Source organism: Phacochoerus africanus, chromosome 13 (assembly GCF_016906955.1).
Source record: "Phacochoerus africanus isolate WHEZ1 chromosome 13, ROS_Pafr_v1, whole genome shotgun sequence".
In the NCBI taxonomy this organism is placed as follows: domain Eukaryota; kingdom Metazoa; phylum Chordata; class Mammalia; order Artiodactyla; family Suidae; genus Phacochoerus; species Phacochoerus africanus.
The window spans coordinates 66,265,271-66,286,900 of record NC_062556.1 but is presented as its reverse complement, the minus strand read 5'-3'; the positions used below and the strand labels follow the sequence as shown (position 1 = coordinate 66,286,900).

At 40.8% G+C, this 21,630-nt stretch overlaps 1 long non-coding RNA gene across 6 annotated transcripts in view; it reads left to right on the top strand.

Moving 5' to 3' along the window:
* Positions 1-21,630, top strand: part of LOC125113452 (uncharacterized) — an 82,848-nt gene that overhangs the window by 1,628 nt on the left and 59,590 nt on the right. For all 6 annotated transcript variants that reach the window (XR_007131462.1, XR_007131459.1, XR_007131463.1 and 3 more), the window contains exon 2: positions 825-891. This is a non-coding gene — a long non-coding RNA (uncharacterized LOC125113452). The remainder of the gene's footprint in view (positions 1-824; positions 892-21,630) is intronic.

Sequence of the window (21,630 nt, the reverse complement as noted above, 5' to 3'; positions counted from 1 at the left end):
TATCAAACTAGTACAAAGATATACCAGCCATGTATACAAAGTACATATACTAGTACAAAGATATATTTAGCCATGTCCTACCGCCTATGGCTCCATTATCTTAAAATGGATAACTTACTTTTACATTATCCTGCTGTAGTATAACACACACATCAAGTTTTTGCCAAAGATAATTGTGGGAAAGTGTCCTGCCAAATTATGTAGTAAAATATAATTCAGTCGTTATTTCTTGATTACCTATCAAAATATGAGTTGCAGTTGAGCCACCAGAATTAACAGTGAAAGCAGATTGCAAAGGAACTAAGAATCAGGAAAAAGGAAAGTTTTAAGAGAATTGAAACCGAAGACGATCTGATACCTCATCCTAAACCAGTAAGGTGAATAAGTCAGAAATAAGAGCTTGCATGGATACGAAGTGAAGCTTTGTATCTTTCTGGCAGGGATGTTCCAAGAGGATTTTGTAGTTGAATACAGCGTTCCACTAGCTTTTTAGAAGTCTCATATAGTGTGTAAAGCTAATGCTTTTTGTGGTTTCATTAATAATCGCTACACTTCTTTTACAGAAAAGACAGACTGTGTCTTCTAAGATCCAAATCGTGTATTGTGGTAATAAGTTCCTAGGTTTCTTGGGGCTTAAATAGAGCCAAGAAGCATCAGACTTTTTTGTATAGGTTACACCTGTGTAGTACCTTGCATGACGGTGGAACTGAAAAACCACTCCCTTTGCAAGGAGTAAAGGTGCAGCGACTTTTTAAAAAAAAAGAAATTTGTATTGGGGTTGAGGGTCTAGAATGCACCCTTAAGCAACTGTTTTCATTTCCTAGGTTCTCAGAAGTTGAGAAGCTCTGGCTTGGAGTGCATCTGATAGAAGTTGTCATGAAAAAATAATGAGTGAGTAGGAGTTCCCTTTGGGGCTCAGTGGGTTAAGATCCCAACTAGTATCCATAAGGATGCACATTTGATCCCTGGCCTCACTCAGTGGGTTAAAGGATCTGGCATTGCTGCAAGCTGCAGTGTAGGTCACAGACATGGCTTGGATCTGGTGTTGCTGTGACTATGGTGTATGCTGGCAGCTACAGTTCCTATTCGGCCCCTAGCCTGGGAACCTCCACATATGGCAGGTGTGACCATTTAAAAAAAAAAAAGAGTGAGTGCCCTGGTTTCTCAGAACAAGAGACAGGTTTGGGGGGCATTTCTTAGGTTGTTTTCCCTGACCTTCCATCAGTGCCGACATTCTTGATAAGGAGAGTATAGAGACTGCAGCTCTTGGAGTAGTTGTACCTCATGTATATTTCTCACAGTGACAGGCCCCAGTTTTCATTCTCAATGCTGCCATAAAGGTAGATTTTCAATCACTAGGAGGCCAAAGAAACATGTTAAGGAGGAGCATATTTTCTGGTCTCTTCTGTCTTGATACTTAACTGATCTGAGGCTGATTGTGAAATGCTGGTCGAAGAATTAGCTGCTGTAAGAAATGGTGTCAGCATGTGTAGAGCATTGTGAAGATTTAGGCGAGAATTGGTGTGTATCTCCTGATCCCTTAATCATGTTCATTGCAACACCAGCATGAACTATCTATCCTGAGAGTGATTTTAGAAATAAAAACTTATGTCTCCATTCATTTGTTTGTGGAAAAGACAAAATAAAAATGAGATAAAATGAAATTGAATTTTCCCCAAGAGCTGTAAATCTGTCGGGTAGTGACAACAACAGTGTACACCAACACTTCAGGGTCTCTTTAGCTTCGGAAGTGTATGGCTGGGAGAAAAAGAAAGAAAAACTTCATTTCTCCTCTCGCTTCTGAACCTGAGAGTTATCTCACCTATGCCCATCTACCCTCAGCTGTCACACTTCTGTTACCATGGAAACCCAGCCCCTTCCTTTGCTTCTGTGAATGATGTTGGGAAAGGTGGGATGAAATAGGAAACACACTGTGTTCTGGGACTTTCTGATGCTAGCAAGAGGCAAGCATGCAAGGCATTTAATATAAACAAGTTAGGAGAGGTAATTTGCCATATGACCAGTGCTTCTTGGCTATGAGGCCCTGATTCCTATTGCTTCCTATTAAAGACTACAGATCTCTGATTAGCCATAAAGGAGAAGGACAGGTCAAATACATTTAGCACCTATGCAATGCTGCTGGCAGTTCTAAAGAGAGCAGAAGACATTTTCTTCAGGCTCCTAGTACAGCTGAGAAATAGAAGTACATATGAAGAGTAGAAAGGAAGGGGCAAAATAAACATGTTTCTCATTTGAAAATGTCTTATGTCTCAGCACTTTTGAAAAGAAAAAGAATTAGAATGCAGAAATCGAGTTAGTATGTAAACAAATCAATGAAAGAAGCCTTTTGGTTGAGAAAGGAAATTTTTCAATAGGCATTTTCAAGCAGGGAAAAAAAAAAAAAATCCCTGAAGGAAAGGCTTAATAAGTAAAATATAGGAAGAAAAAAGAAAAGCCCTGAAGAATCTTAAGAGCTTGACGGTTCTGAGGGAAACAGCTTGATTGCAATTCATTGAACATAAAAGACCAAGCATAATGTTCCTCGAATACCCTGTGGTTTCCCTTTACTTTTGCAAAAAGAAAAAAAAAGCAGCATCAGGATTGATCGCTGAAGACAGCGCTTTTCCCTTGCTCTTGGCCTGGGAAGAAGCCTACAGGACCGGAGGATTCCTAGGATTCTGCTGAGAGTGTGTTGATAACCTCATTTTTGCTATCACTTGCTTCCTGGCTTTGTACATTGAAATGAATCTGTGGTCACTGTCTTTGGACTGTGGCATCTTGTAGCTGAGGTTGAAAACCAACAAGCTTTGGACGGCCAAAGAGAAGGATGGGAAGAACCTCCGTCCTGGCTGACAACACTGGATTGTCAGACCGGTGCCGGAGATGCCCACCTTTGGATCATGGGTAAGTAAACTGCTAGTGTCCTTTGGTTTCTGTTTGTTAGTTTAAGTCTGCTCGGTTTTCTGCATCCTGCAGTCAAATACTTCTCAACCATTGCATAAAGTATCAGAAATTTGAGACAAAATGGTGGTGAAAAAAATCGGCAAGCATTTATGAGCACTTTCATTCTGCTAATATCCTGAATGGTATTTCAAATACATTATAATATTTCTTGAGCACTTACTATGTATATTATTCTAGGCTCTGATGATGCAACAGTAGACAATTAGCCAAAAGAGCTTGCATTCTAGTAAGAGCTACAGGCATTGTAAACAGTAGACAATTAGCCAAAAGAGCTTGCATTCTAGTAAGAGCTACAGGCATTGTAAACAGTAGACAATTAGCCAAAAGAGCTTGCATTCTAGTAAGAGCTACAGGCATTAAGCAACTGATTACAGATTTATATTATGTAATACTGTTTATAATTTATGCTAATAATGAACAAAAATATCAGATTATGAAGAAGTATAATAAAATAGAATATAAATCATAAAATATCACAAAATATATAACTAAATAACTGGATAAAATTACAAAAACAAACACTTTTCCGAGTACATGATAGTATTATGTATCACACAGAACAAGCAAACAAACAAAAAATCCCCTAAAAACAGAGTTCCCATCGTGGCTCAGCAGAAACATATCTGACTAGTATTCATGAGGATGTGGGTTCAATCCCTGGCCTCACTCAGTGGGTTAAGGATCTGGCATTCCAGGAGTTCCTGTTGTGGCGTAGTGGAAATGAATCTGACTAAGAACCATGACGTTGCGGGTTCGATCCCTGGCCTTGCTCAGTGGGTTAAGGATCTGGTGTTGCCGTGAGCTGTGGTGTAAGTCACGGACACGGCTCAGATCTGGCATTGCTGTGGCTGTGGTGTAAGCTGGGAGCTACAGCTTCGAATGGACCCCTAGCCTGGGAACCTCCATGTGCCAGGGGTGTGGCCATGAAACGAGAAAAAAACATTATGTATCTTTTATCCATGAATTCCTAGAGGTCAAGAGAAACAGAAAAACTGGGAGTGGGTTTGGTTAAGTAAAGCTGAGGAAATTAATAAGGAGCCATGTTTTGAAGGAAGTGGCCCAGCGACAGACTAGATGGGCAGAAGTGCTCCAGGTTACAGGGACTGAAAGAGCAAAAGAAGAAAGGACAAACAAAGTAGAATGAAATAAGGGGAATACAGAATCATTTGATTCCTTAATTCCCTATGGCAACTCATCATGGGGACCACTATCAGGGGACAGATCAGAAGCCAGAAGTCTCAAAGCAAGATTAGAAAAGGATAAAAATAGGGAAAAATAATACAGAGGAAAAAGTAGAAAGAGTACAAAGGTACATTTGAAAGGAAGGCATTATTCAAAATATGAATAATTTATAATGTGGGCGTCATAAAAAAATTGTCATAAGAAGTAATTATGGACTTTAGGACATCAAGAAGGAGGTATTCACACGTTCACAAATAGAAGCAGGAGGGAAAATGAGGAGTAGCAAAAAATGAAGATAGGCAGGAAAACAATTTTTGTTATTTTTTGTGGTAGTGGTTATTGACATGCATTATGTAAAACTGAATGGAACTTGATTGAAAAGAAAATTTTCAACAAACCAGTAACATATAAAGGTAGTCTTTTTGGCAAATAATGTAATTTAAAATATTTTCTGTAGAATGCCTTTTTGTACCTTGAAAAATCTTTTCAATAAAGAAGCTGTAAGGAATAATAAGTTACAGCTTAGTGCTGCATTTTGGAAATAAAAAAATCCCCCATAGATATGCCAAATGTAATAGTACAGCAATAATACTAAATATCCATAATAAAATATCTGAAGTTTGTCAGACATTATGTGAGGTTTTGGCCAAATATGACTGTAGCAATTTTTATAATGCTGTTTTCTATACAGCTCTAAGAATGTTTTGAAAAAATTAATATTGATAGTCTTCATAATCATAATAGCTAATATTTGTAGTGTTTTGTCATTCCCAAAGCCCTTTCTCCCATATCCAAGAAGCTTTTTGTTTTTAATACAAAATTTAAGAATAGTTAGGAGCAGCTCTACTAGTATGTGGTATGAATATGCTGAACTAGCATTACTGCTCCTCCTCTCTGGATCCCTGAAGCAACAGAGAGGGTGAAACACCCTCAAATGAAGAAGGCTATGAGAAGATCCAATAATGACTTCTTTGTAAACATTGCTTGGTAAAGGGACCTGTAGCGGGCAGTGGTGGTGTAAGGGCTGGGATAATAAGTAGCCAGCCAGGCTGTGGGAGAATCCGATAGGAAAGGAACTGGTAGAAATCTGCTCGTGCTTCTTCCTCACTGTTGCCTCGGGGAAATCAGTGCCTTCCCGCACGTTGTATTGTGACCCTGAGCTCTGGTCCAGGGGAAAATCAGGGCTATACCGAAGCCCTGTGCTGGAGAGGAGCCAAGGAACCCTTTAGGTCCTAATCGACCCAAGGCAGCTGCCGGCCCACTCTCCTTCCCTAACTTCCCCCGGCTGGTGAATTACAGCCTAAGGACCGATCCTCCTGAGGCTGGAGCAGAAGGTAAACTCTTGATCTCAGAGGTGACTGGCCATGGCTTTCCTGAGTTTGGGATTCTTCACTGTAGAGCTCATTTTCTGTCACCCCCTGAGCAACGTGTCACGACTCAGATTGGGTCTAGTAAAGTGATGAACCGTCCGTGTTCACCTGGGGCTGTCCTAGTTTTCGTCCACCGTTCCAGAAAACCCCTCAGTGCTAGTGGGGCAGCCTCGGCCTGTCCACACACACATTTTCAGAGAAACATGAATGTATGGGCCAAATAAGATATTTTCGAGTCTTTTAGTAAAATCAATAGTCTTTAAAAATATCTAAAACCAAAGAGAGAAAATACATTTTCAAAATTAAAAGTCTAAATTATATCATCATGGTGGGGGTACATCAAAGGCATTCTTGTCTTATTAAGGGGGAGATTTTGTGTGTGTGTGTGTGTGTGTGTGTGTGTGTGTGTATTCACCAGAAGAATAAAGAAAGAATAATATTAAAAGTTAATTAAAAGTATTAAAAATAATAGGGGGTGAAATATGGCCAGGTCCCACCCAAATCTCACTAATTAAGAATCTAGGGGACAGACAGGTGGACATGTGTTTATTGGGAATATTATAATACATTGAACAAAATTCTCTAAATTATTCTGTTATGCCCTTATGAAGAAAATCAATGTGACGATATTAATTCTGTATTTGCTAAAGTAAAATATCATACTTTAAATGGTGATCCTAAAAATTGCTGTTGAGGATTTTGAATCAGTAGATGACCTACCCTAAATCCAGAACCTATTTGGTTTTTTTTGTTTTATTTTGTTTTGTTTTGTTTTGCTTTTTAGGGCCAAAGGTGCAGCATGTGGAAGTTCCCAGGCTAGGGGTCAAATCTTAGGAGCTACAGCTGCCGGCCTATATCATAGCCACAGCAACACAGAATTCTGGCTATGTCTGCTTACGGCAATGCCAGATTCTTAACCCACTGAGCTAGACCAGGGATCAAACCTGCATCCTCATGGATCCTAATCAGGTTTGTTACCACTGAGCCACAACGGGAACTCCCCAGAACCTAGTTTAAATTCCACCTCCCCATGTGTCCTTCAAAATAGAATTAATTTCTCTCTATTCTCCAAACCCACCATACTTTTCTTTTGATATGTACTGTAATTTCTTCTGTATCATATTTATTTTACATTCCTCTGTCCTCTCAGGTAGTATGTGGACTCATGTATGTTTGGGGAAAGATGGAGCAGCTATAATTTATTCCATAAATTATAGAATTATAATTATTATTGCATTCCATTAATCCATATAATGCTTTGGCTGGTTAATTGTATGCATTCAATAAATGTTGACTGGATTGGATTAAATATGAAATATTAAGTAGTAGTAAAATTATAAACAAGTTCTAAATTATTGAATTATTATTCTCTCTATTAAAAGATGTTAGAGTACTTAAAATCAATGGCGTTTTAAATCTTAAACTTTAAACCAGCTAAAATCGTAACAGTAGGAATTTCTAACAATATAATTCTTGAAAAAGCAGTAATGTAGTCTTAATTCACAGAACTACAACTGAATCACATCCTTTAAGTAATCAGTAGTTAAGTTTCTAACCAACTCCTAGGGCTAAAACACAGATAGAATCCGGATCTGACGAAATAGTGGAATATACAGAAAAGCTCCTATTTTCTATCTCATTGCATGTCAATTCATTCTTAAAAGAAGTCACATCAAATTCTGTTTCAACAAAAAATAGCCAATAAGACAATTATAATTAGGTCAAGAGATAAACAGTTGTAAAACAAATCACCAAGGCAAATAAGTTTTTAAAATGTGAGTCATCCAGGTTAAAAAAAAAACAATTAGGAAAATTTATAAAAACTTTGTCTATGTCCCTTAAAGCGACCTTAGGATCTTTCCTTGTTGCTTAGAAGTCAAGGGCGTCTGAATAGTAGGACAAGATGCCTAAGGAAATATGATTTGAATCCCTTTATTAAAGACCCCCTCTTTCTTTCCAGCCCAAGGTCCGATGGAGACGGGACAGGAAAGCTTAGAGGTGATGGTGGGGGCAGAATAGAATAGCCAGATGACGGCACACAGGGTGGAGAAGAATGAATGCCAGGCTCCTCATTGTGAGTCCACATTGGGTGCCTTGGTTGAGGCCCTTGGCATAATTCTCCATGAATTACACAATCCGATCTTCTTCTGTACAGAAGTTTTCAGAGGCACATTGAGTGTGCTAAAATGGCATTACTACCTACTCAGAACACAATGTTTCCATGTGCCCATATGCCCAGCTTATTTCCAAATGTATTTGGGAAAAATAGAAAATAGGCTTCCTTGGAGTTCCCGTTGTGGCTCAGTGGTAATGAAAATGACTAGTATCCATGAGGACATGGGTTCAATCCCTGGCCTCGCTCAGTGGGTTAAGGATCCAGCATTTCCGCAAACTGCAGCGTAGATCTCAGGCCTGGCTCAGATCTGGTGTTGCTATGGCTGTGGTGTAGGCTGGCCGTAGCTCAGATCTGACCCCCTAGCCTGGGAACTTCCATATGCAGCAGGTATGGCCCTAAAAAAAAAAAAAAAAAAAAGTCTTTCTTGGTATTAGAGAACTATAGTAAAAATGCAAAAATGCAAATGACCATTTTGTATCCACTTACGGGTTCCTTTGGGAACATTCACTCAAGCAGGTTCCTTATGACTTCTCTGCTCATAGCTCATTGGCACACCATGTCTAGCTCGGAGGCAAGTCAGATGTTGTTTCTTCCTGGTACTTTAGAATTGGAATCCACAGCTGGGTACTTGAACTAGGAAGTACTGGAAAGCTACACCAAGGTGGCCTTTTCTTACTCTCTTTATGAAAAAATCAGCAAAAAATGCCGGTATACAGAAAAAAGGCAAAGCATGCAGCACATTCATGAAATGAGGTAGCGAAAAAGCAGTGGTGGCCCCTTAGTTCCAGAGGTGACAGCTCTCTTAGTTCCTGCCTCTGAGGAGATACAGTTGCATTTTCTCCCATTGTCACATTCGATCCCTCTCCCGCTCCAACTTTATACTAAAGTTTTAAGTTTATATCCGTGGGGTTCTATTACTTATAACTCAAAGACGATTTTTTCCATTAGGATGTATTCCCTTCAGTCTCTGTTAGATTTGCACTGGAGATGAACAGCATTCTGCTGTCAGTGTGTCAGAATAAAGTATGCGTTATGGCCCAAGCACTGTTCAGAACCTAACTGCATATGCTCGTGACAACAGCTTTTGGAACTGCTGCATGTTGGTTAGTTAGAAGGTCCTGCTGTATCCCCTGGAGAAGATAGCAAGTCCTTTCTGCCATATTGTCGCTCATGCATGTCATTATTTGCATTAATAACAAAATGCATCACCGAAGCTGCAGGCAATAGCCAGGTCCTGCACCTTGAGGCCTGGGATACAGCTTATCTCACAGACCCAGGCAAAGCACCTGCTGCCAGCTCTCCAAAAGTGAGTAGGCCAGGCGGCTTTGAGTATTCCCTTCAGCTCTTCCTGTAGAGGAGGTATTTTGCTTCAATTTACTGTTTGTTTATGTAGGTAATGTTCTTGTGTTCTGGAGAAATTAAAAAGGAATGTGAAATTATCTAGTTCTTCTACAAGACAGCACCTGGATTACCCAGAAGACAGTTGTAGTTTCTCTTGTGAGTACAAGGAGTTCCTTATTGTCCAACCTGCGAAGGGCATGTAAGGCTTCTGGATTGCAGCCTGGGTCACATTTGTAAACTTGCCATTATCTCTAAAATAGCTTTATATTTAACTTAAAAATTTTTTAAATTAAAATATAGTTGATTTACAGTGTTGTGCCAATTTCTGCTATAGAGCAAAGTGGCTCAGTTATGTGTGTGTGTGTGTGTGTGTATCTATAGATATATATATATACTTTTTTTTTTTGTCTTTTTGCCTTTTCTAGGGCCGCTCCCACAGCATATGGAGGTTCCCAGGCTAGGGGTCTAATCGGAGCTGTAGCCGCTGGCCTACGCCAGAGCCACAGCAGCGCGTATCCAAACTGCGTCTGCAACCTACACCACAGCTCACAGCAATGCTGGATCCTTAACCCACTGAGCAAGGCCAGGGATCAAACCTGCATCTCAGCACTCCCAAGACACCGCCAATTCTGATGTGCCACAGCAGGAGCTCCATTTTCTTGACATGGTTTTTGGCACATCAAATTTCTCTTCACCTTTTAGTGGATCAGATTCCATAACCCTAAAGTTCCTTTTAGCTCTTATCAGTCTATAATCAGTGATATGTACATTTAAGAATTTTAGTTTTTTGGGAGTTGTTTTTTTTTTTCCGTTTTTTTTGACTCAGCTCAATTCTTAATAGAACATAGAAACTATGGGAGCTCACACTGTGCTGCAATGGGTTAAGAATCTGACTGCAGTGGCTTTGCGGAAGTGTGGGTTCAGTCCCTGGCCCAGTCCAATGTCACCATAACTGCGGTGTAGGTTGCAGCCGAGGCTCAGATTCAATCCCTAACCCGGGAACTTCCATATGCTGCAGGTGCACCCATAAAACTAAAAAAAAAGAAAAAGAAACTGTGCATTTCCATGAAATAATATTGTAAATATGTTTTATTTAAATATACTCGGTTCGAAGGAAATCTTAATGATGTATTTATGAAGTTGCACTGGCAGTATGGTGTAGCAGCAACATCTGGACCAGAATCCAGCCACCTGTTTCCTCTGTGACCTTGGGAAAGTTCCTTCACCATCCTGATCTTCAGTACCTTCAACTATAAAATGGGAATAAGAATAGCTACTTTTTAGTGATATTTTGATGATTAAATGATGTGTAGTATGTTAAAATACCCTTTATGTATCAGATAAATAGATGTACACAAATGTTAGGGTCATTATTGAATATCTGTATCATTCATGTGGCCCGCTACTGGACTTTTCTATTCCCAATGCCGGCTTTTACTGTTAGAGGCAGTAATTACATTACATAAAAGCTCATCCATAATTATATGCATCATCAGAGTCAAACAGACCTGAGCCAAAATACCTCCTCTCACCTTCTCAGTATGCAGCCTCGGAAAGGTTACTTAAACTCAAAGAGTCTCTGGGTTCTATCTGCAAACAATGAATGAGCAATATATATACATCACATGGCACAAAGCCAAGTTTATAGTCAATAATATGAACCATCGTTACTAAAACAGAATGGCGAATAGAAGTCAAGGTCTTCATTTCAAGTGGGAGACAGGTGTTTCCATAAGAGGAACGTTAAGTAGTGTGTGTAGACCACAGAAGAGTTTACGAGTGAAGAATGACAGTTGAGACAGCAAACCCGTAGACCCTTGGCTGGCGCTGTGTTGTTCCCACTAGGCAGATCACGTTCATGGTCACTGTTGAGCCATCTGTCATGGACTGGCCACGATGCTAACTCCTAAGAATCCAGATTTTACAGTAGAGTGGCAGATAGGTTTTACTATACAGGGCTGCAGATGCGAGATCAAAGTCTTGGTTCAATGAACTCTGCCAACAGGGTAAAGTTGCTCTTTATCCTTTTATTGATGAGGCAGGATAGTCTGATGAGTGATAAACCAATTTTGCCTGAGCGCTACTTGCTTCTCATGTAAATGCTATTTTGGAAGAACCCAGTCCTATGATTTGTTGGTCAGAACCCTTGTAGGGAGCGTCGATGATGGCATTCAGAAACTCTAACTGGGAAGACAGCATGGTCGTTCACCTAAGGTGCATCTGAAGCGGATTTTTACCCGAATTGTCTCAGTTAACTCCAGTATAAAAATGCACACCTTAGACAAGGGTTGAAAGTATCATTGTTAGTAAAATGGCCCAAATTTTCTGGTGCCAGGAAACCTTTTCTTCAGGTCTTTTTCAACTAAGTCTAAAGCTCGCTATCCAGTTCTTTTCAGTAGACTTTTGGCCAAGTTCTAGTCCTCGGTTGATGGATTCGGCAGCTCCTTAAGGTCCTTGGCTTCATGCTAACTCTCCCTCTGCCTGAGGTAGAAACTCAGGGAACCACATGAATGTTGAAAACCTACCCTGCCACCATCCCCTGGGACCTTCTGGCCCCACGGACAGTCGGAGCCTCAACCCCTGTTTTCCGCGCTGCCTTTCAATTTCTTCTGTTTCCGTACCCAGTGATTTCCCATTCTGGTTTCCAATTTTGGCTTTGGTATAATTATATTTTATATACTTTATCCAACATATAAGTGTTTGGAATATGGCCAAGGAGCCATCAGCTTAGTTTCCAGATTTTTGCTATAAAGAGGATTTGACTTCTGATTTTCAGCTCTTCCAAGAATGCCTTGTCTAAAGTTGGTCATTAACAGAATTGGCCTGAGGGAATAGAGGTAGGATCTAAAATCTCAGAGTCCATCCCGAGATGGCAAGTTATTTGGGAAAAGAAAAAAAAAAAGCCTCCTACTCTAAAGTATTTAATATCTGGAATAAAAGGCACACACCCTAAACTCTGTTGGCAGTGAGACTGCAAATTTGAAATGCTGGGGAGGAGCTGGGGTGATTTGTTTTACCAGGAGTAGGTACGGTCGCTCAGGCAGTATTTGGGGAATGTTCCCGGTGGTCCTGGTGGAGCGTTTGCTTTTGAGTAGGACTGCGGTCCTGGGTCCCCGGGACGTTCCATCCACATCGGTACAATATTCCTGGAGCACGGAGTGCAGTCAGGACGGAGTTGTACGCACGCCCTTGCCGTGGCAGCACGGTTCCCAATTTCATAGGTTCTGCAGATTTTAAGCACATTTTTTATTTCGTTACCTTAATTATAGTACTTGCTACCTTCATTGTGTCTTCCAACAAAGCGTCGATCCGTGTAAAAGCCTTCTCTTTCCTTAAACACAAGCTCTCGCATCGGTGCAGGGTTCCCCACTTCTGTGTCCCTGCAAGTTTGGTTGGCTGGTTCTCCCAGGCTCGGTGACAGCGATGGGCCATTGGAGCGGGGCTGTGCTCTGACAGGGACGGATGAGGCCTGGAGCAGCAGGATGTGAACAGCCTAACAATACCCTCCTCTTTTTTATCTTTTTGGAGTTTACAAAGTGTCGGATTATGTTGTGAATAAATACGTAGTGGAAGGTTATCTAAGTCAGTGGGCACTGCTTTGCCAACTGCATAAGATCACAGGCGTCCTAGAGGAAAGCGGAAGCTTATCGCAGGATGCTGGAACTTGCGTCTTAAGAGTCAGGCCTTTCTCTTGCCTGCTGCCTCTAAGAGAACTGAGAGAAGGGACATGGTAAACCGAGGTGAGATCTCATACACTTCCACTGCCTGCTTCCCGCAAGTCCTCAGCGCTACCTTGTCAAAAAGGCAAGTTAGGAGTTCCCACCATGGTTCAGTGGAAGCAAATCTGGCTAGTAGCCAAGAGGATGCAGGGTTGATCCCTGGCCTTGCTTAGTGGGTTAGGGATCTGGTGTTGCTGTGAGCTGTGGTGTAGGTCACAGATATGGCTCAGATTTGGCATTGCTGTGGCTGTGGCGTAGGCCAGTGACTAAAGCTTCACTCAGCCCCTAGCCCGGGAACCTCCATATGCCATGGGTGTTGCCCTTAAAAAAAAAAGTCAAGTTAGGAAGCAACCTCAGTGTCCATTGACAGGTGAATGGATGCACAAAACGGTAAATCCATCCAATGGAATATTACTCAGCCGTGCAGAGGAATAAATGCTGACATGGACTGAACAATGAGTGAACCTTAAAACATTATGCTCAGTGAAACAAGCCAGACACAAAAGAACAAATATTGTATGGTTCCCACCTATGGGAAATTCCTAGTATAGGCAAATGCATAGACATAAAAAGTAGACTGGAGGTTACAGGGTTTAGGGGAAGGAGAGAATAAAGAGTTATTATCTGATGGGAACAGAGATTCTGTTTAGAATATGAGTAAGATTTGGAGATGGAGGGTGGTGATGGTTATATAATATTGCGAATGTAATTTGTACCCCTGTGTGTACATAAAAATGGTTAACATAGCAAATGTTATGTTACATATATACACACGAAGGTCAAGGGGACCATCACTTCTGCAAAGATGTAGTAGCCATGTTTGTCTCTGTTTGTCTAAGTTCAGCTCTATGTACTTCTATAGGCTCTAAGGACATGATATTTAAAGCATAAGCCTCTGCATGGTAGACAGAAAAAGGCAGCCCACTGGGGGCCTTGAGATCCAAGGAATGACACGGTTGTGAGTTCTGTGGGTTTTCTTCTTGCCTCTTGTATCCCAGACTATGTGCAGAAGTCAGCCACCTGGACATACCAACTGTTGCCGTCAAAAAAAAAAAAAAAAAAAAAAAAAAAATCCCTAAGCCAGCTTGTCATCGAAGATGCTGGCACCAAGTTTAATGTGGGGGCAGGGCTGGAGCTCACAATAGGGTGACTGTGTCCCCAAGCCTCAGAAGAGCTCCTGGATTGTTGTGGCTACAAAACTTGCTGAAAGGTTCTCGGAGACACTATCAACTCCCTTAAACTCCCCCCTCACCGAGACAATACGAAGCCTTGGCTTTAATCTAAACATTCTCAAAATGTTACCTCTTCACTCATTTCTAATCTTCCCAAAATGTTTTCGAAGACCAGTTTGATACCATAGGTAGTGAGGGAGTCCTTGGTTATTGCAGCTCAGTGCAGTGCCTGTAGAGACCTAGCAACTTACATAATTATATCCAAAGTAAAAAATGGTTACTGCGGGAATTTACAGCCAGAACTTTCAGTATTCCAAACAAAACATCGGGAGGTCCTAAAATTCAAACCATCATCCCTGGTAAAGATTTGCCAACTTTGTTTTTATTTTTTATTTTTATTTATTTCTTTTTAATGTGCCAACTTTGGATCCTGTGAGAAGAGTAAAGTTCAACACAAAAGAGGACTCCACGTGTTGGATCTTTGCTTCTCCATAAACACTAGGATACAGAGTGAGGTCCAACTGAATCTCATTTGTGTCCCTCACTGTCTTTGTTGCTCTAGACAGACCACTGACCTCTTCTCTGTGCTTTCGTTTTCTCGTGTAAAATGGGAAATATAAGAATAAAAAAGATTCTTCTAAAGATTAAAAGTCAAGTTAGTTGCTTATGGTTCCCATCATTAAAACAAACAAAACAACCCTTGGAAAGCAGCAGTCTTCTTCATGTTAGAATGTTCCAGAAAAACCTATTCTCCTGCCACACTCAAGGAGGAGTTCACTGACCAAAGCCGTGTCCAGTGTAAGCACTTAGCACCAGCACTCAAGTATTCTCTGAGCTACTGAGAACCTAGAAGTACTCATCCTCTCTCTCTGGGGGCCTGGAAACCCACACTACCTAGTTAGAGATCCTATTTTTGACAGTTTTGCAATTTAGCCACTCTCCCATCCCAGGCTGGAATACCCAGTGGTAGAGCCAATGGGCAGAGTTCTTTGTTAAAGGCTCTAAAAAACAGTCACATCATCCCTTATTTATGTATCTCCCTAGGAAGATGTGAGGGTTGTCTTAGCATCTTCATATCTAATTAAACCATGAAATCACATTATGGAATGGACTTGTTATCCTTATCTTGCAAGTTATGAGACCTTAGGGGTTAAGGGATTCTGTTAAGCTTACTAATTTAAGCATGGGGACATATAGCCAAAATTCAACACTGACTCCATATTTTATCCACTGGGCTCTCCTGGCACCGTGAGAAAGAATTTAGCCCTCATATCTTTTATGGTTTTTTTTTTTTCCTCCTGCCGTTAATTCCCAAAATTACAAGGGGGTAGGTAGACTTTAGAGTAGTCTAAGACACCTGCAGGCAACAAGATAACTTTTTGAGGGGCCTAGATTCTCATTAAGAAAGTCTCTAGATAAGGACAGAAAACAGAATTTCCTTAATCTATACAGCAGTTTCAACTAGGCAGTGGTTAGTTAAAATGTACTTATAGGACACCCTAAGTCAGTAGTTAATGGAATTTGTCATTTATTTCACTTGCTATAAAAGGATAACCACACAACTTCATTCTTGGGTGTCTTCTCTTGGTTATTTATGTGGGTTATTTACCTTATGTCTGGGAATTTAACACTTGTCATAGAGCTGCTAATCACACAATCCATCTTAGGTTCTGTAGTTTGCTCTCTAAATGGGTCATCAATCTCAGCTATTAGTTTTATTTATTAAACCCAACTCAGAAGTGGAAGTTTGACCCCATCTTACCTTATGCTGAAAACAGATATGATTAGTCTAAGATGTTGGATGTGGTGAAGATAAAAAAAAAAAAACCAATTTAAGTGAAAAATAAATTAATAAAAACTGTGCCAATCCTGCATGTCAGGATTATGGGATGAGACTAAGACATTGTTTCTGCCAAGGCCCAAATCAGAGCATGCTGACCAGGAGGTCCAAACGTTGGGTGGAGTAAAATATAGCTTCAGAAATCATTCTTCTGAATCAGTGAAACAAACTTCAGAAATCTTAAGACTCAAAATTTTGGGCTGTTTTGGGCTGAGTAATATTCCACTGTATGTATGTACCACATCTTCTTTATCTGTTCCTCTGTCAATGGACACTTAAGTTGCTCCCATGTCTTGGCTCTTGTGAATAGCACTGCTATGAACATTTGTCTCCCAACTTTTTCCGACAGTTTGCAGTTTTAAGCTTTTCAAACTGCTAAATAATTAACTTTTATTAAATAGACATTATGTAGAATCCCAGGATCTTGGTCACTAAGTAGTACTGCAGACAGAGGGTGGTGTGCTGCGGTCACCACATTAGCTTTTTTTTTTTTTGTCTTTTGTCTTTTTGTTGTTGTTGTTGTTGTTGTTGTTGCTATTTCTTGGGCCGCTCCCGCGGCATATGGAGGTTCCCAGGCTAGGGGTTGAATCGGAGCTGTAGCCACCGGCCCACGCCAGAGCCATAGCAACGCGGGATCCGAGCCGCATCTGCAACCTACACCACAGCTCACGGCAACGCCGGATCGTTAACCCACTGAGCAAGGGCAGGGACTGAACCCGCAACCTCATGGTTCCTAGTCGGATTCGTTAACCACTGCGCCATGACGGGAACTCCCACATTAGCTTTAAGGCTGTTTTATCTCAGTGTTCATAAATGACTTTTCTCGGGCAACAAGGCCTTGTGTGCACTGCTTCACTCTGCCTAGAATATTCTCTTTCTTCCTCCTTCCTGCGTGTTTCCTATTTAACTCATACTCAACCTTCCAATTTCAGTGCACAACCTTTTTCTAGGGAAACGAAATCATTTTCCAGACTACTTGGATTCCTTTTTTTTTTTTTTTCCTTTTCCTTTTTTTAGGGCCGCACCTGCAGCATATGGATGTTCCCAGGCTAGGGGTCAAATCAGAGCTGCAGAGGCTGGCTTATGGCATAGCCACATCAACATGGGGTCCAAGCTGTATCACATCTGTGACCTACCCTGCAGCTTGCAGTGACACGGGATCCTTAACCCACCAAGCCAGGTCAGAGATCAAACCCACGTCCTCATGGATACTAGTTGGGTCCTTAACCTGCTGAGCCACAGCAGGAACTCCACACTACTTGGATTCCTTTGTCTCATACATTTTTTTCAGAAGACTTTCTTTCATAGCAGTAAACTTGGCATTTATCATGAAATTGTTTTATGGGCATCTGTTTTCTCTAAGGGAAAGTACACTCCATGAGGTCAGGGGCTATGCTTGCTGTTTCTCATCATTTTGCCTCTAGTTCTTAGCACAGTGCTTAGAGCAGAGTGAGACCTTGATTAATGTTTGTTGAAGAAATGACTGCAAAGCTCGAGCAATTTTGCTTTTGGATTTGGTGAAAAAAAGGATTGCAAAACACAACTTCTATGCCTTTCGAAACCATTATGGGTCTTGAAACTCTTGTGACCAATACGAAGGGACAGGTTCTCCACAGTATTCTCGCTCAGGGATGACCGTGGGAACAGCAACTTCACAACAAGAGTGTCTGGGTAATTTGGAAATAACTATGAAAGATGTTTGGATGGTTGATTCATTATTGTGTGACAAATACATAAGTGGTTTCAAAATTAACAGTGTTGTTTTTAAATTACTTGATCAGAAGAAGGAAAGAACATTGAGATGGATAATGTGGAGCATCTTGGCTGCTTATAATTATATCGCTCCTGCTTTTCCCACCATTGTAACATCTGCTGACCTTCCATACACTACTTATTGCTCCATTGCAACAGGGAAGATATGTAACCTGACCATATTAGGGAGATTAGAAAATAGGACTTCCTTTGGTTCTATGACCCCAGCCCCGCTGTGGCCTTTAGTTCCTCTTTCCTTTGTCAGGGAAGGTGTCACCTTTGGGTTTCCTTTTCAAAACTGCAGAGGAAATTCAAGATTTAGTTCCTTTTCAGCTTGCTGCTTGGCTTAGTGACAAAGCCCAGCTATTGTTTTAAAGATCAATATAAAGTTGGGAAGTAAAAATGGAGATGCTTTTCATCTCATCTTCAATTAAGTCAATACATGTTTGTTGCAAAGTTATACGGAAGGCACTGTGATGTGTGTGAGCTGACTTAAAAAAAGGATTCACAGTCAAACGAGAGAAACAAGGTCGTATCTAGCAATATAAGGCAGGCAGTGATAAGTGTTAAAGTGAGAGTATAAGAAAATTCTATGGGATCATAGGGGAGGGAGAGATTAATTCCAATTTAGGGATTTTGGAAGACTTTGTAAATAATTTGGATCTTGAAGACGGACCTTTAATAATGGGAAAGAAGTCAGTGAGCGTAAGGAGTAAAAAGAGGATCTAGGCAGAGGGAACAAGGGAAACCTAGGCAAGAAGTAGGAGAGCACAGGGAATTCTTTAGAAATACGTGATAATACTGTGGAGCTGGAGTTTGCAGTGTTCAGAGATGTAATGAGAAGTAAGATGAGAAATGCAGATTGAGTCTGTAGAGTAGGCTTTGAATGTCATGCAAGACAGAACTTCATGCTGTCCATAGTGTCTGTTCAAGACAGTTTACCTCCATCAGAGTTTTAGTAAGTTTTGATTTAGTATAGTTTAAGGTAGCAGGAATCCCATTCTGCTGCGGTATTGAGAGGTAAGCGGGGGCTAGCCTAATTTCTTATGTCTTGTCCCATTTCTCTCTAGGGGTTTTTGTTTTTAATGTATTCGAGGTGGGTACATGGGCATTAAGAGTTGGAAGGAGACATGGGTAAACAATACTCAGGTTGCATTAAAATGTATTATCTGCAGAAGAGGCTGGCTGGCCAGCATCCTGGTTGGTAATGCCTCTGGATCCTCGCGCCCCAAGGAGAGCGATGGAGGAGAAACAATGCCTCTTTCCACTGCCTTGCAGGCCTGCGTGACCTCTTTTTCAAGACTCAAAGCATGACTCAGTGTCGCCCATGGACTGTGATGTCCATTTCAGCTTTGTAGATTTTGCCATTGGCATTTCCTCTCATAGTCTGGCAGTAGGATGTGTGACAGTCTTTGTTTTCATTTCCTTTTCCCCCCCTGGGTGTTCATATGTATTTTAGTGTAACTTTGAGAAAGGCTAACTCTCAGGCTGCCATCCAGAAGGCATCTCAGACCAGAAATGAGTACATGATACCTTGAAGTTCCTTTTGGTGGTTTCATGGTTCAATGATAAAGGAAACAATACAAAAATCTTGGTATATTTCTTGTCTGTGATTATTTTTCAAAAAGTCTGACAAGAACAAAATGGGGTTGGAATATCTGGCCACGGTTATAGGAGTCCAGAGGAGAGGGACTCAGGGACAGAACTCAAGTTATCAGAGTAGAAATGGAGAAGAGGGGACAGACAGGAGATCTGTGAAAGGGGTGGAATATGCAGAGGTTATTGTTAAGGTAACAGCTGAGAAAGGGGTACATTTGCAGTGTTACCCAGATTTCTGGCTTCAGTGACTGTGAAGATAGATGACAGTGCCACTCAAAAGAATGGGGAATGTGAGAGTAAATGCTTTTATGAGACCAAGGGCAGAAGCTTTATGGCCACAACTTGTGGTGTGAATAGAAGAGTCCCCAAAAAAGAGAAAGAAAGGCCATGAGCACGACATGGAGGGAAAACCAGAAACTGATAAAAGGCAAGACGTAAGGAGGGAGCGAGCCCCTTGAGGAATGTCTAAAATGTCCAAAGGGATGAAAGAAGGACCAGGGTCCCTATTTTAATAACTGGACATTTCTGGGGAGAAAGAGCACCCAGATTTGAAAAATGAAGCATGCAGACGTTTTAAACAATGAAAACTATTGTCATTAAAATAAAAATCAATTGATAGATTAAACAATAGAGAGGATGCAGATGAAGAGAAAATTAGTGAATTGTCAAATATATCTGATGAAATAGCACAGAATGCAGAAGAGAGAGTTAAAGAGATGGGAACTGTGTGGAAGAAAATGAAGATACATGGAGGATGTAATGAGAAGCTTTAATAACATAGCTAATAGAAGTTCCAGAAGGAGGAAGCAAAGAGCATGGTGGAAAAGCAATATTAAAACGAATTATTGGAGTTCCTGTCCTGGTTCAGTGGTTAATGAATCCGACTAGGAACCATGAGGTTGCGGGTTCGATCCCTACCCTTGCTCAGTGGGTTAAGGATCTGGCGTTGCCATGAGCTGTGGTGTAGGTTGCAGATGTGGCTCGGCTCCTGTGTTGCTGTGGCTCTGGCATAGGCTGGTGGCTACGGCTCTGATTTGACCCCTAGCCTGGGAACCTCCATATGCTGCGGGAGTGGCCCAAGAAATGGCAAAAAAAGACAAAAAAAAAGAATGATTAAAGATGTTTTAGAATTAAACAAAAAAGAATCATAAGTTTGAAAAGGCACACAGAACTCCAGTAAAGGTAAATGCAACAAATCTGTGCCCAGAAACATTATATTAAAATTATGCGGAGTTCCCATCGTGGCTCAGTGGTTAACAAACCTGACTAGTATTCATGAGGATGCAGGTTCAATCCCTGGTCTTGCTCAGTGGGTTAAGGATCTGACATTGCCATGAGCTGTGGTGTAGGTCATAGACACAGCTCGGATCCCGAGTTGCTCTGGCTGTGGTGTAGGCTGGCAGCTATAGCTCCAATTCGACCCCTAGCCTGAGAACCTCCATATGCCACAGGGGGGGGCCCTAAAAAGACAAAAGACAGATAAAGTTAAAATAAAATAAAATAAAGGAACATCAGAGGTAAAGAGGAAAAAGTGTGAAGCTGTGAGAGGTAAGACAGATTATATGCAAAGGAACAGACCAATCAGTAGTAAACATCTCCTGTAGGATCTGTGTGATCATAGCTAACAAAAGACAGATATTTTCAAATGCTTGGGACAATTACATTGTATAGCCACCTAAATGTCATTCAAGAAAAGGCAATATATATGTATTTTTTCATTTCTAAGAAAGATTATCACCTACCAACTCTTCTGGCAGGAACTGCTAAGGAATTCACTATATCTGAAAGAACTGAACTCAGAAAGAAGGAGTAGGAAACACACACATATAGAAAACTGACTTAGTCTGGGTGGGCGCTGCAGACCAAAGGGTAAAAGATACATGACTCGATAAGTTGGTCTGGGGCATTCCATCCTCCTTGAGGGAAAAAACAAAATGAAACTGAATCCTTGCTTCACTCTGTATATGAAAATCAATTCTCAGTGGAATAATTTAAAGGTAAAATTATTACAGAAGAAAATATCTCTATGGCCTCAAATAAGGAAGAATTATTACAAACCGCAGTGAAAAAGCTTAATACATTTGCCTATGTTAAAAATAACAAAACCTTGCCCCCACCAAAATAAGATTGGTATGTAGAACAATTTTCAGAAAATTCAAGTAGTCAGATACTTGTAAGAAAGAGGCTTAGCTGTGCGAGTAATTGGAAAAATGCAAATTAAATCACAGTGGGATAGCAGACTGGCAAAAATTGCAAATCGACAGTATCAAAAGTTGGAGAGGATTTGGCGTATAGAAACGGAGACAAGTTATGTCCATTTTCAGTAGTGAATGAGTATTTACAGTATCCACTAAATCTCTATGGTGTATTTATACAGTGGAAGGCGGTGTAACAGTGAAAATGAATGAACATAAACTATGTATGTGCATAGATAATTCTCACACATGGTGCCGACTGAATGAGGCAAATTGTAGACCCATACATACTCCATGACACTGTTTATACAAAGTTAAAAAATTCGAAACAATATTGCATGTGGTTTAAGGATGCAAACATGATAAAATGCGGAGCTGCA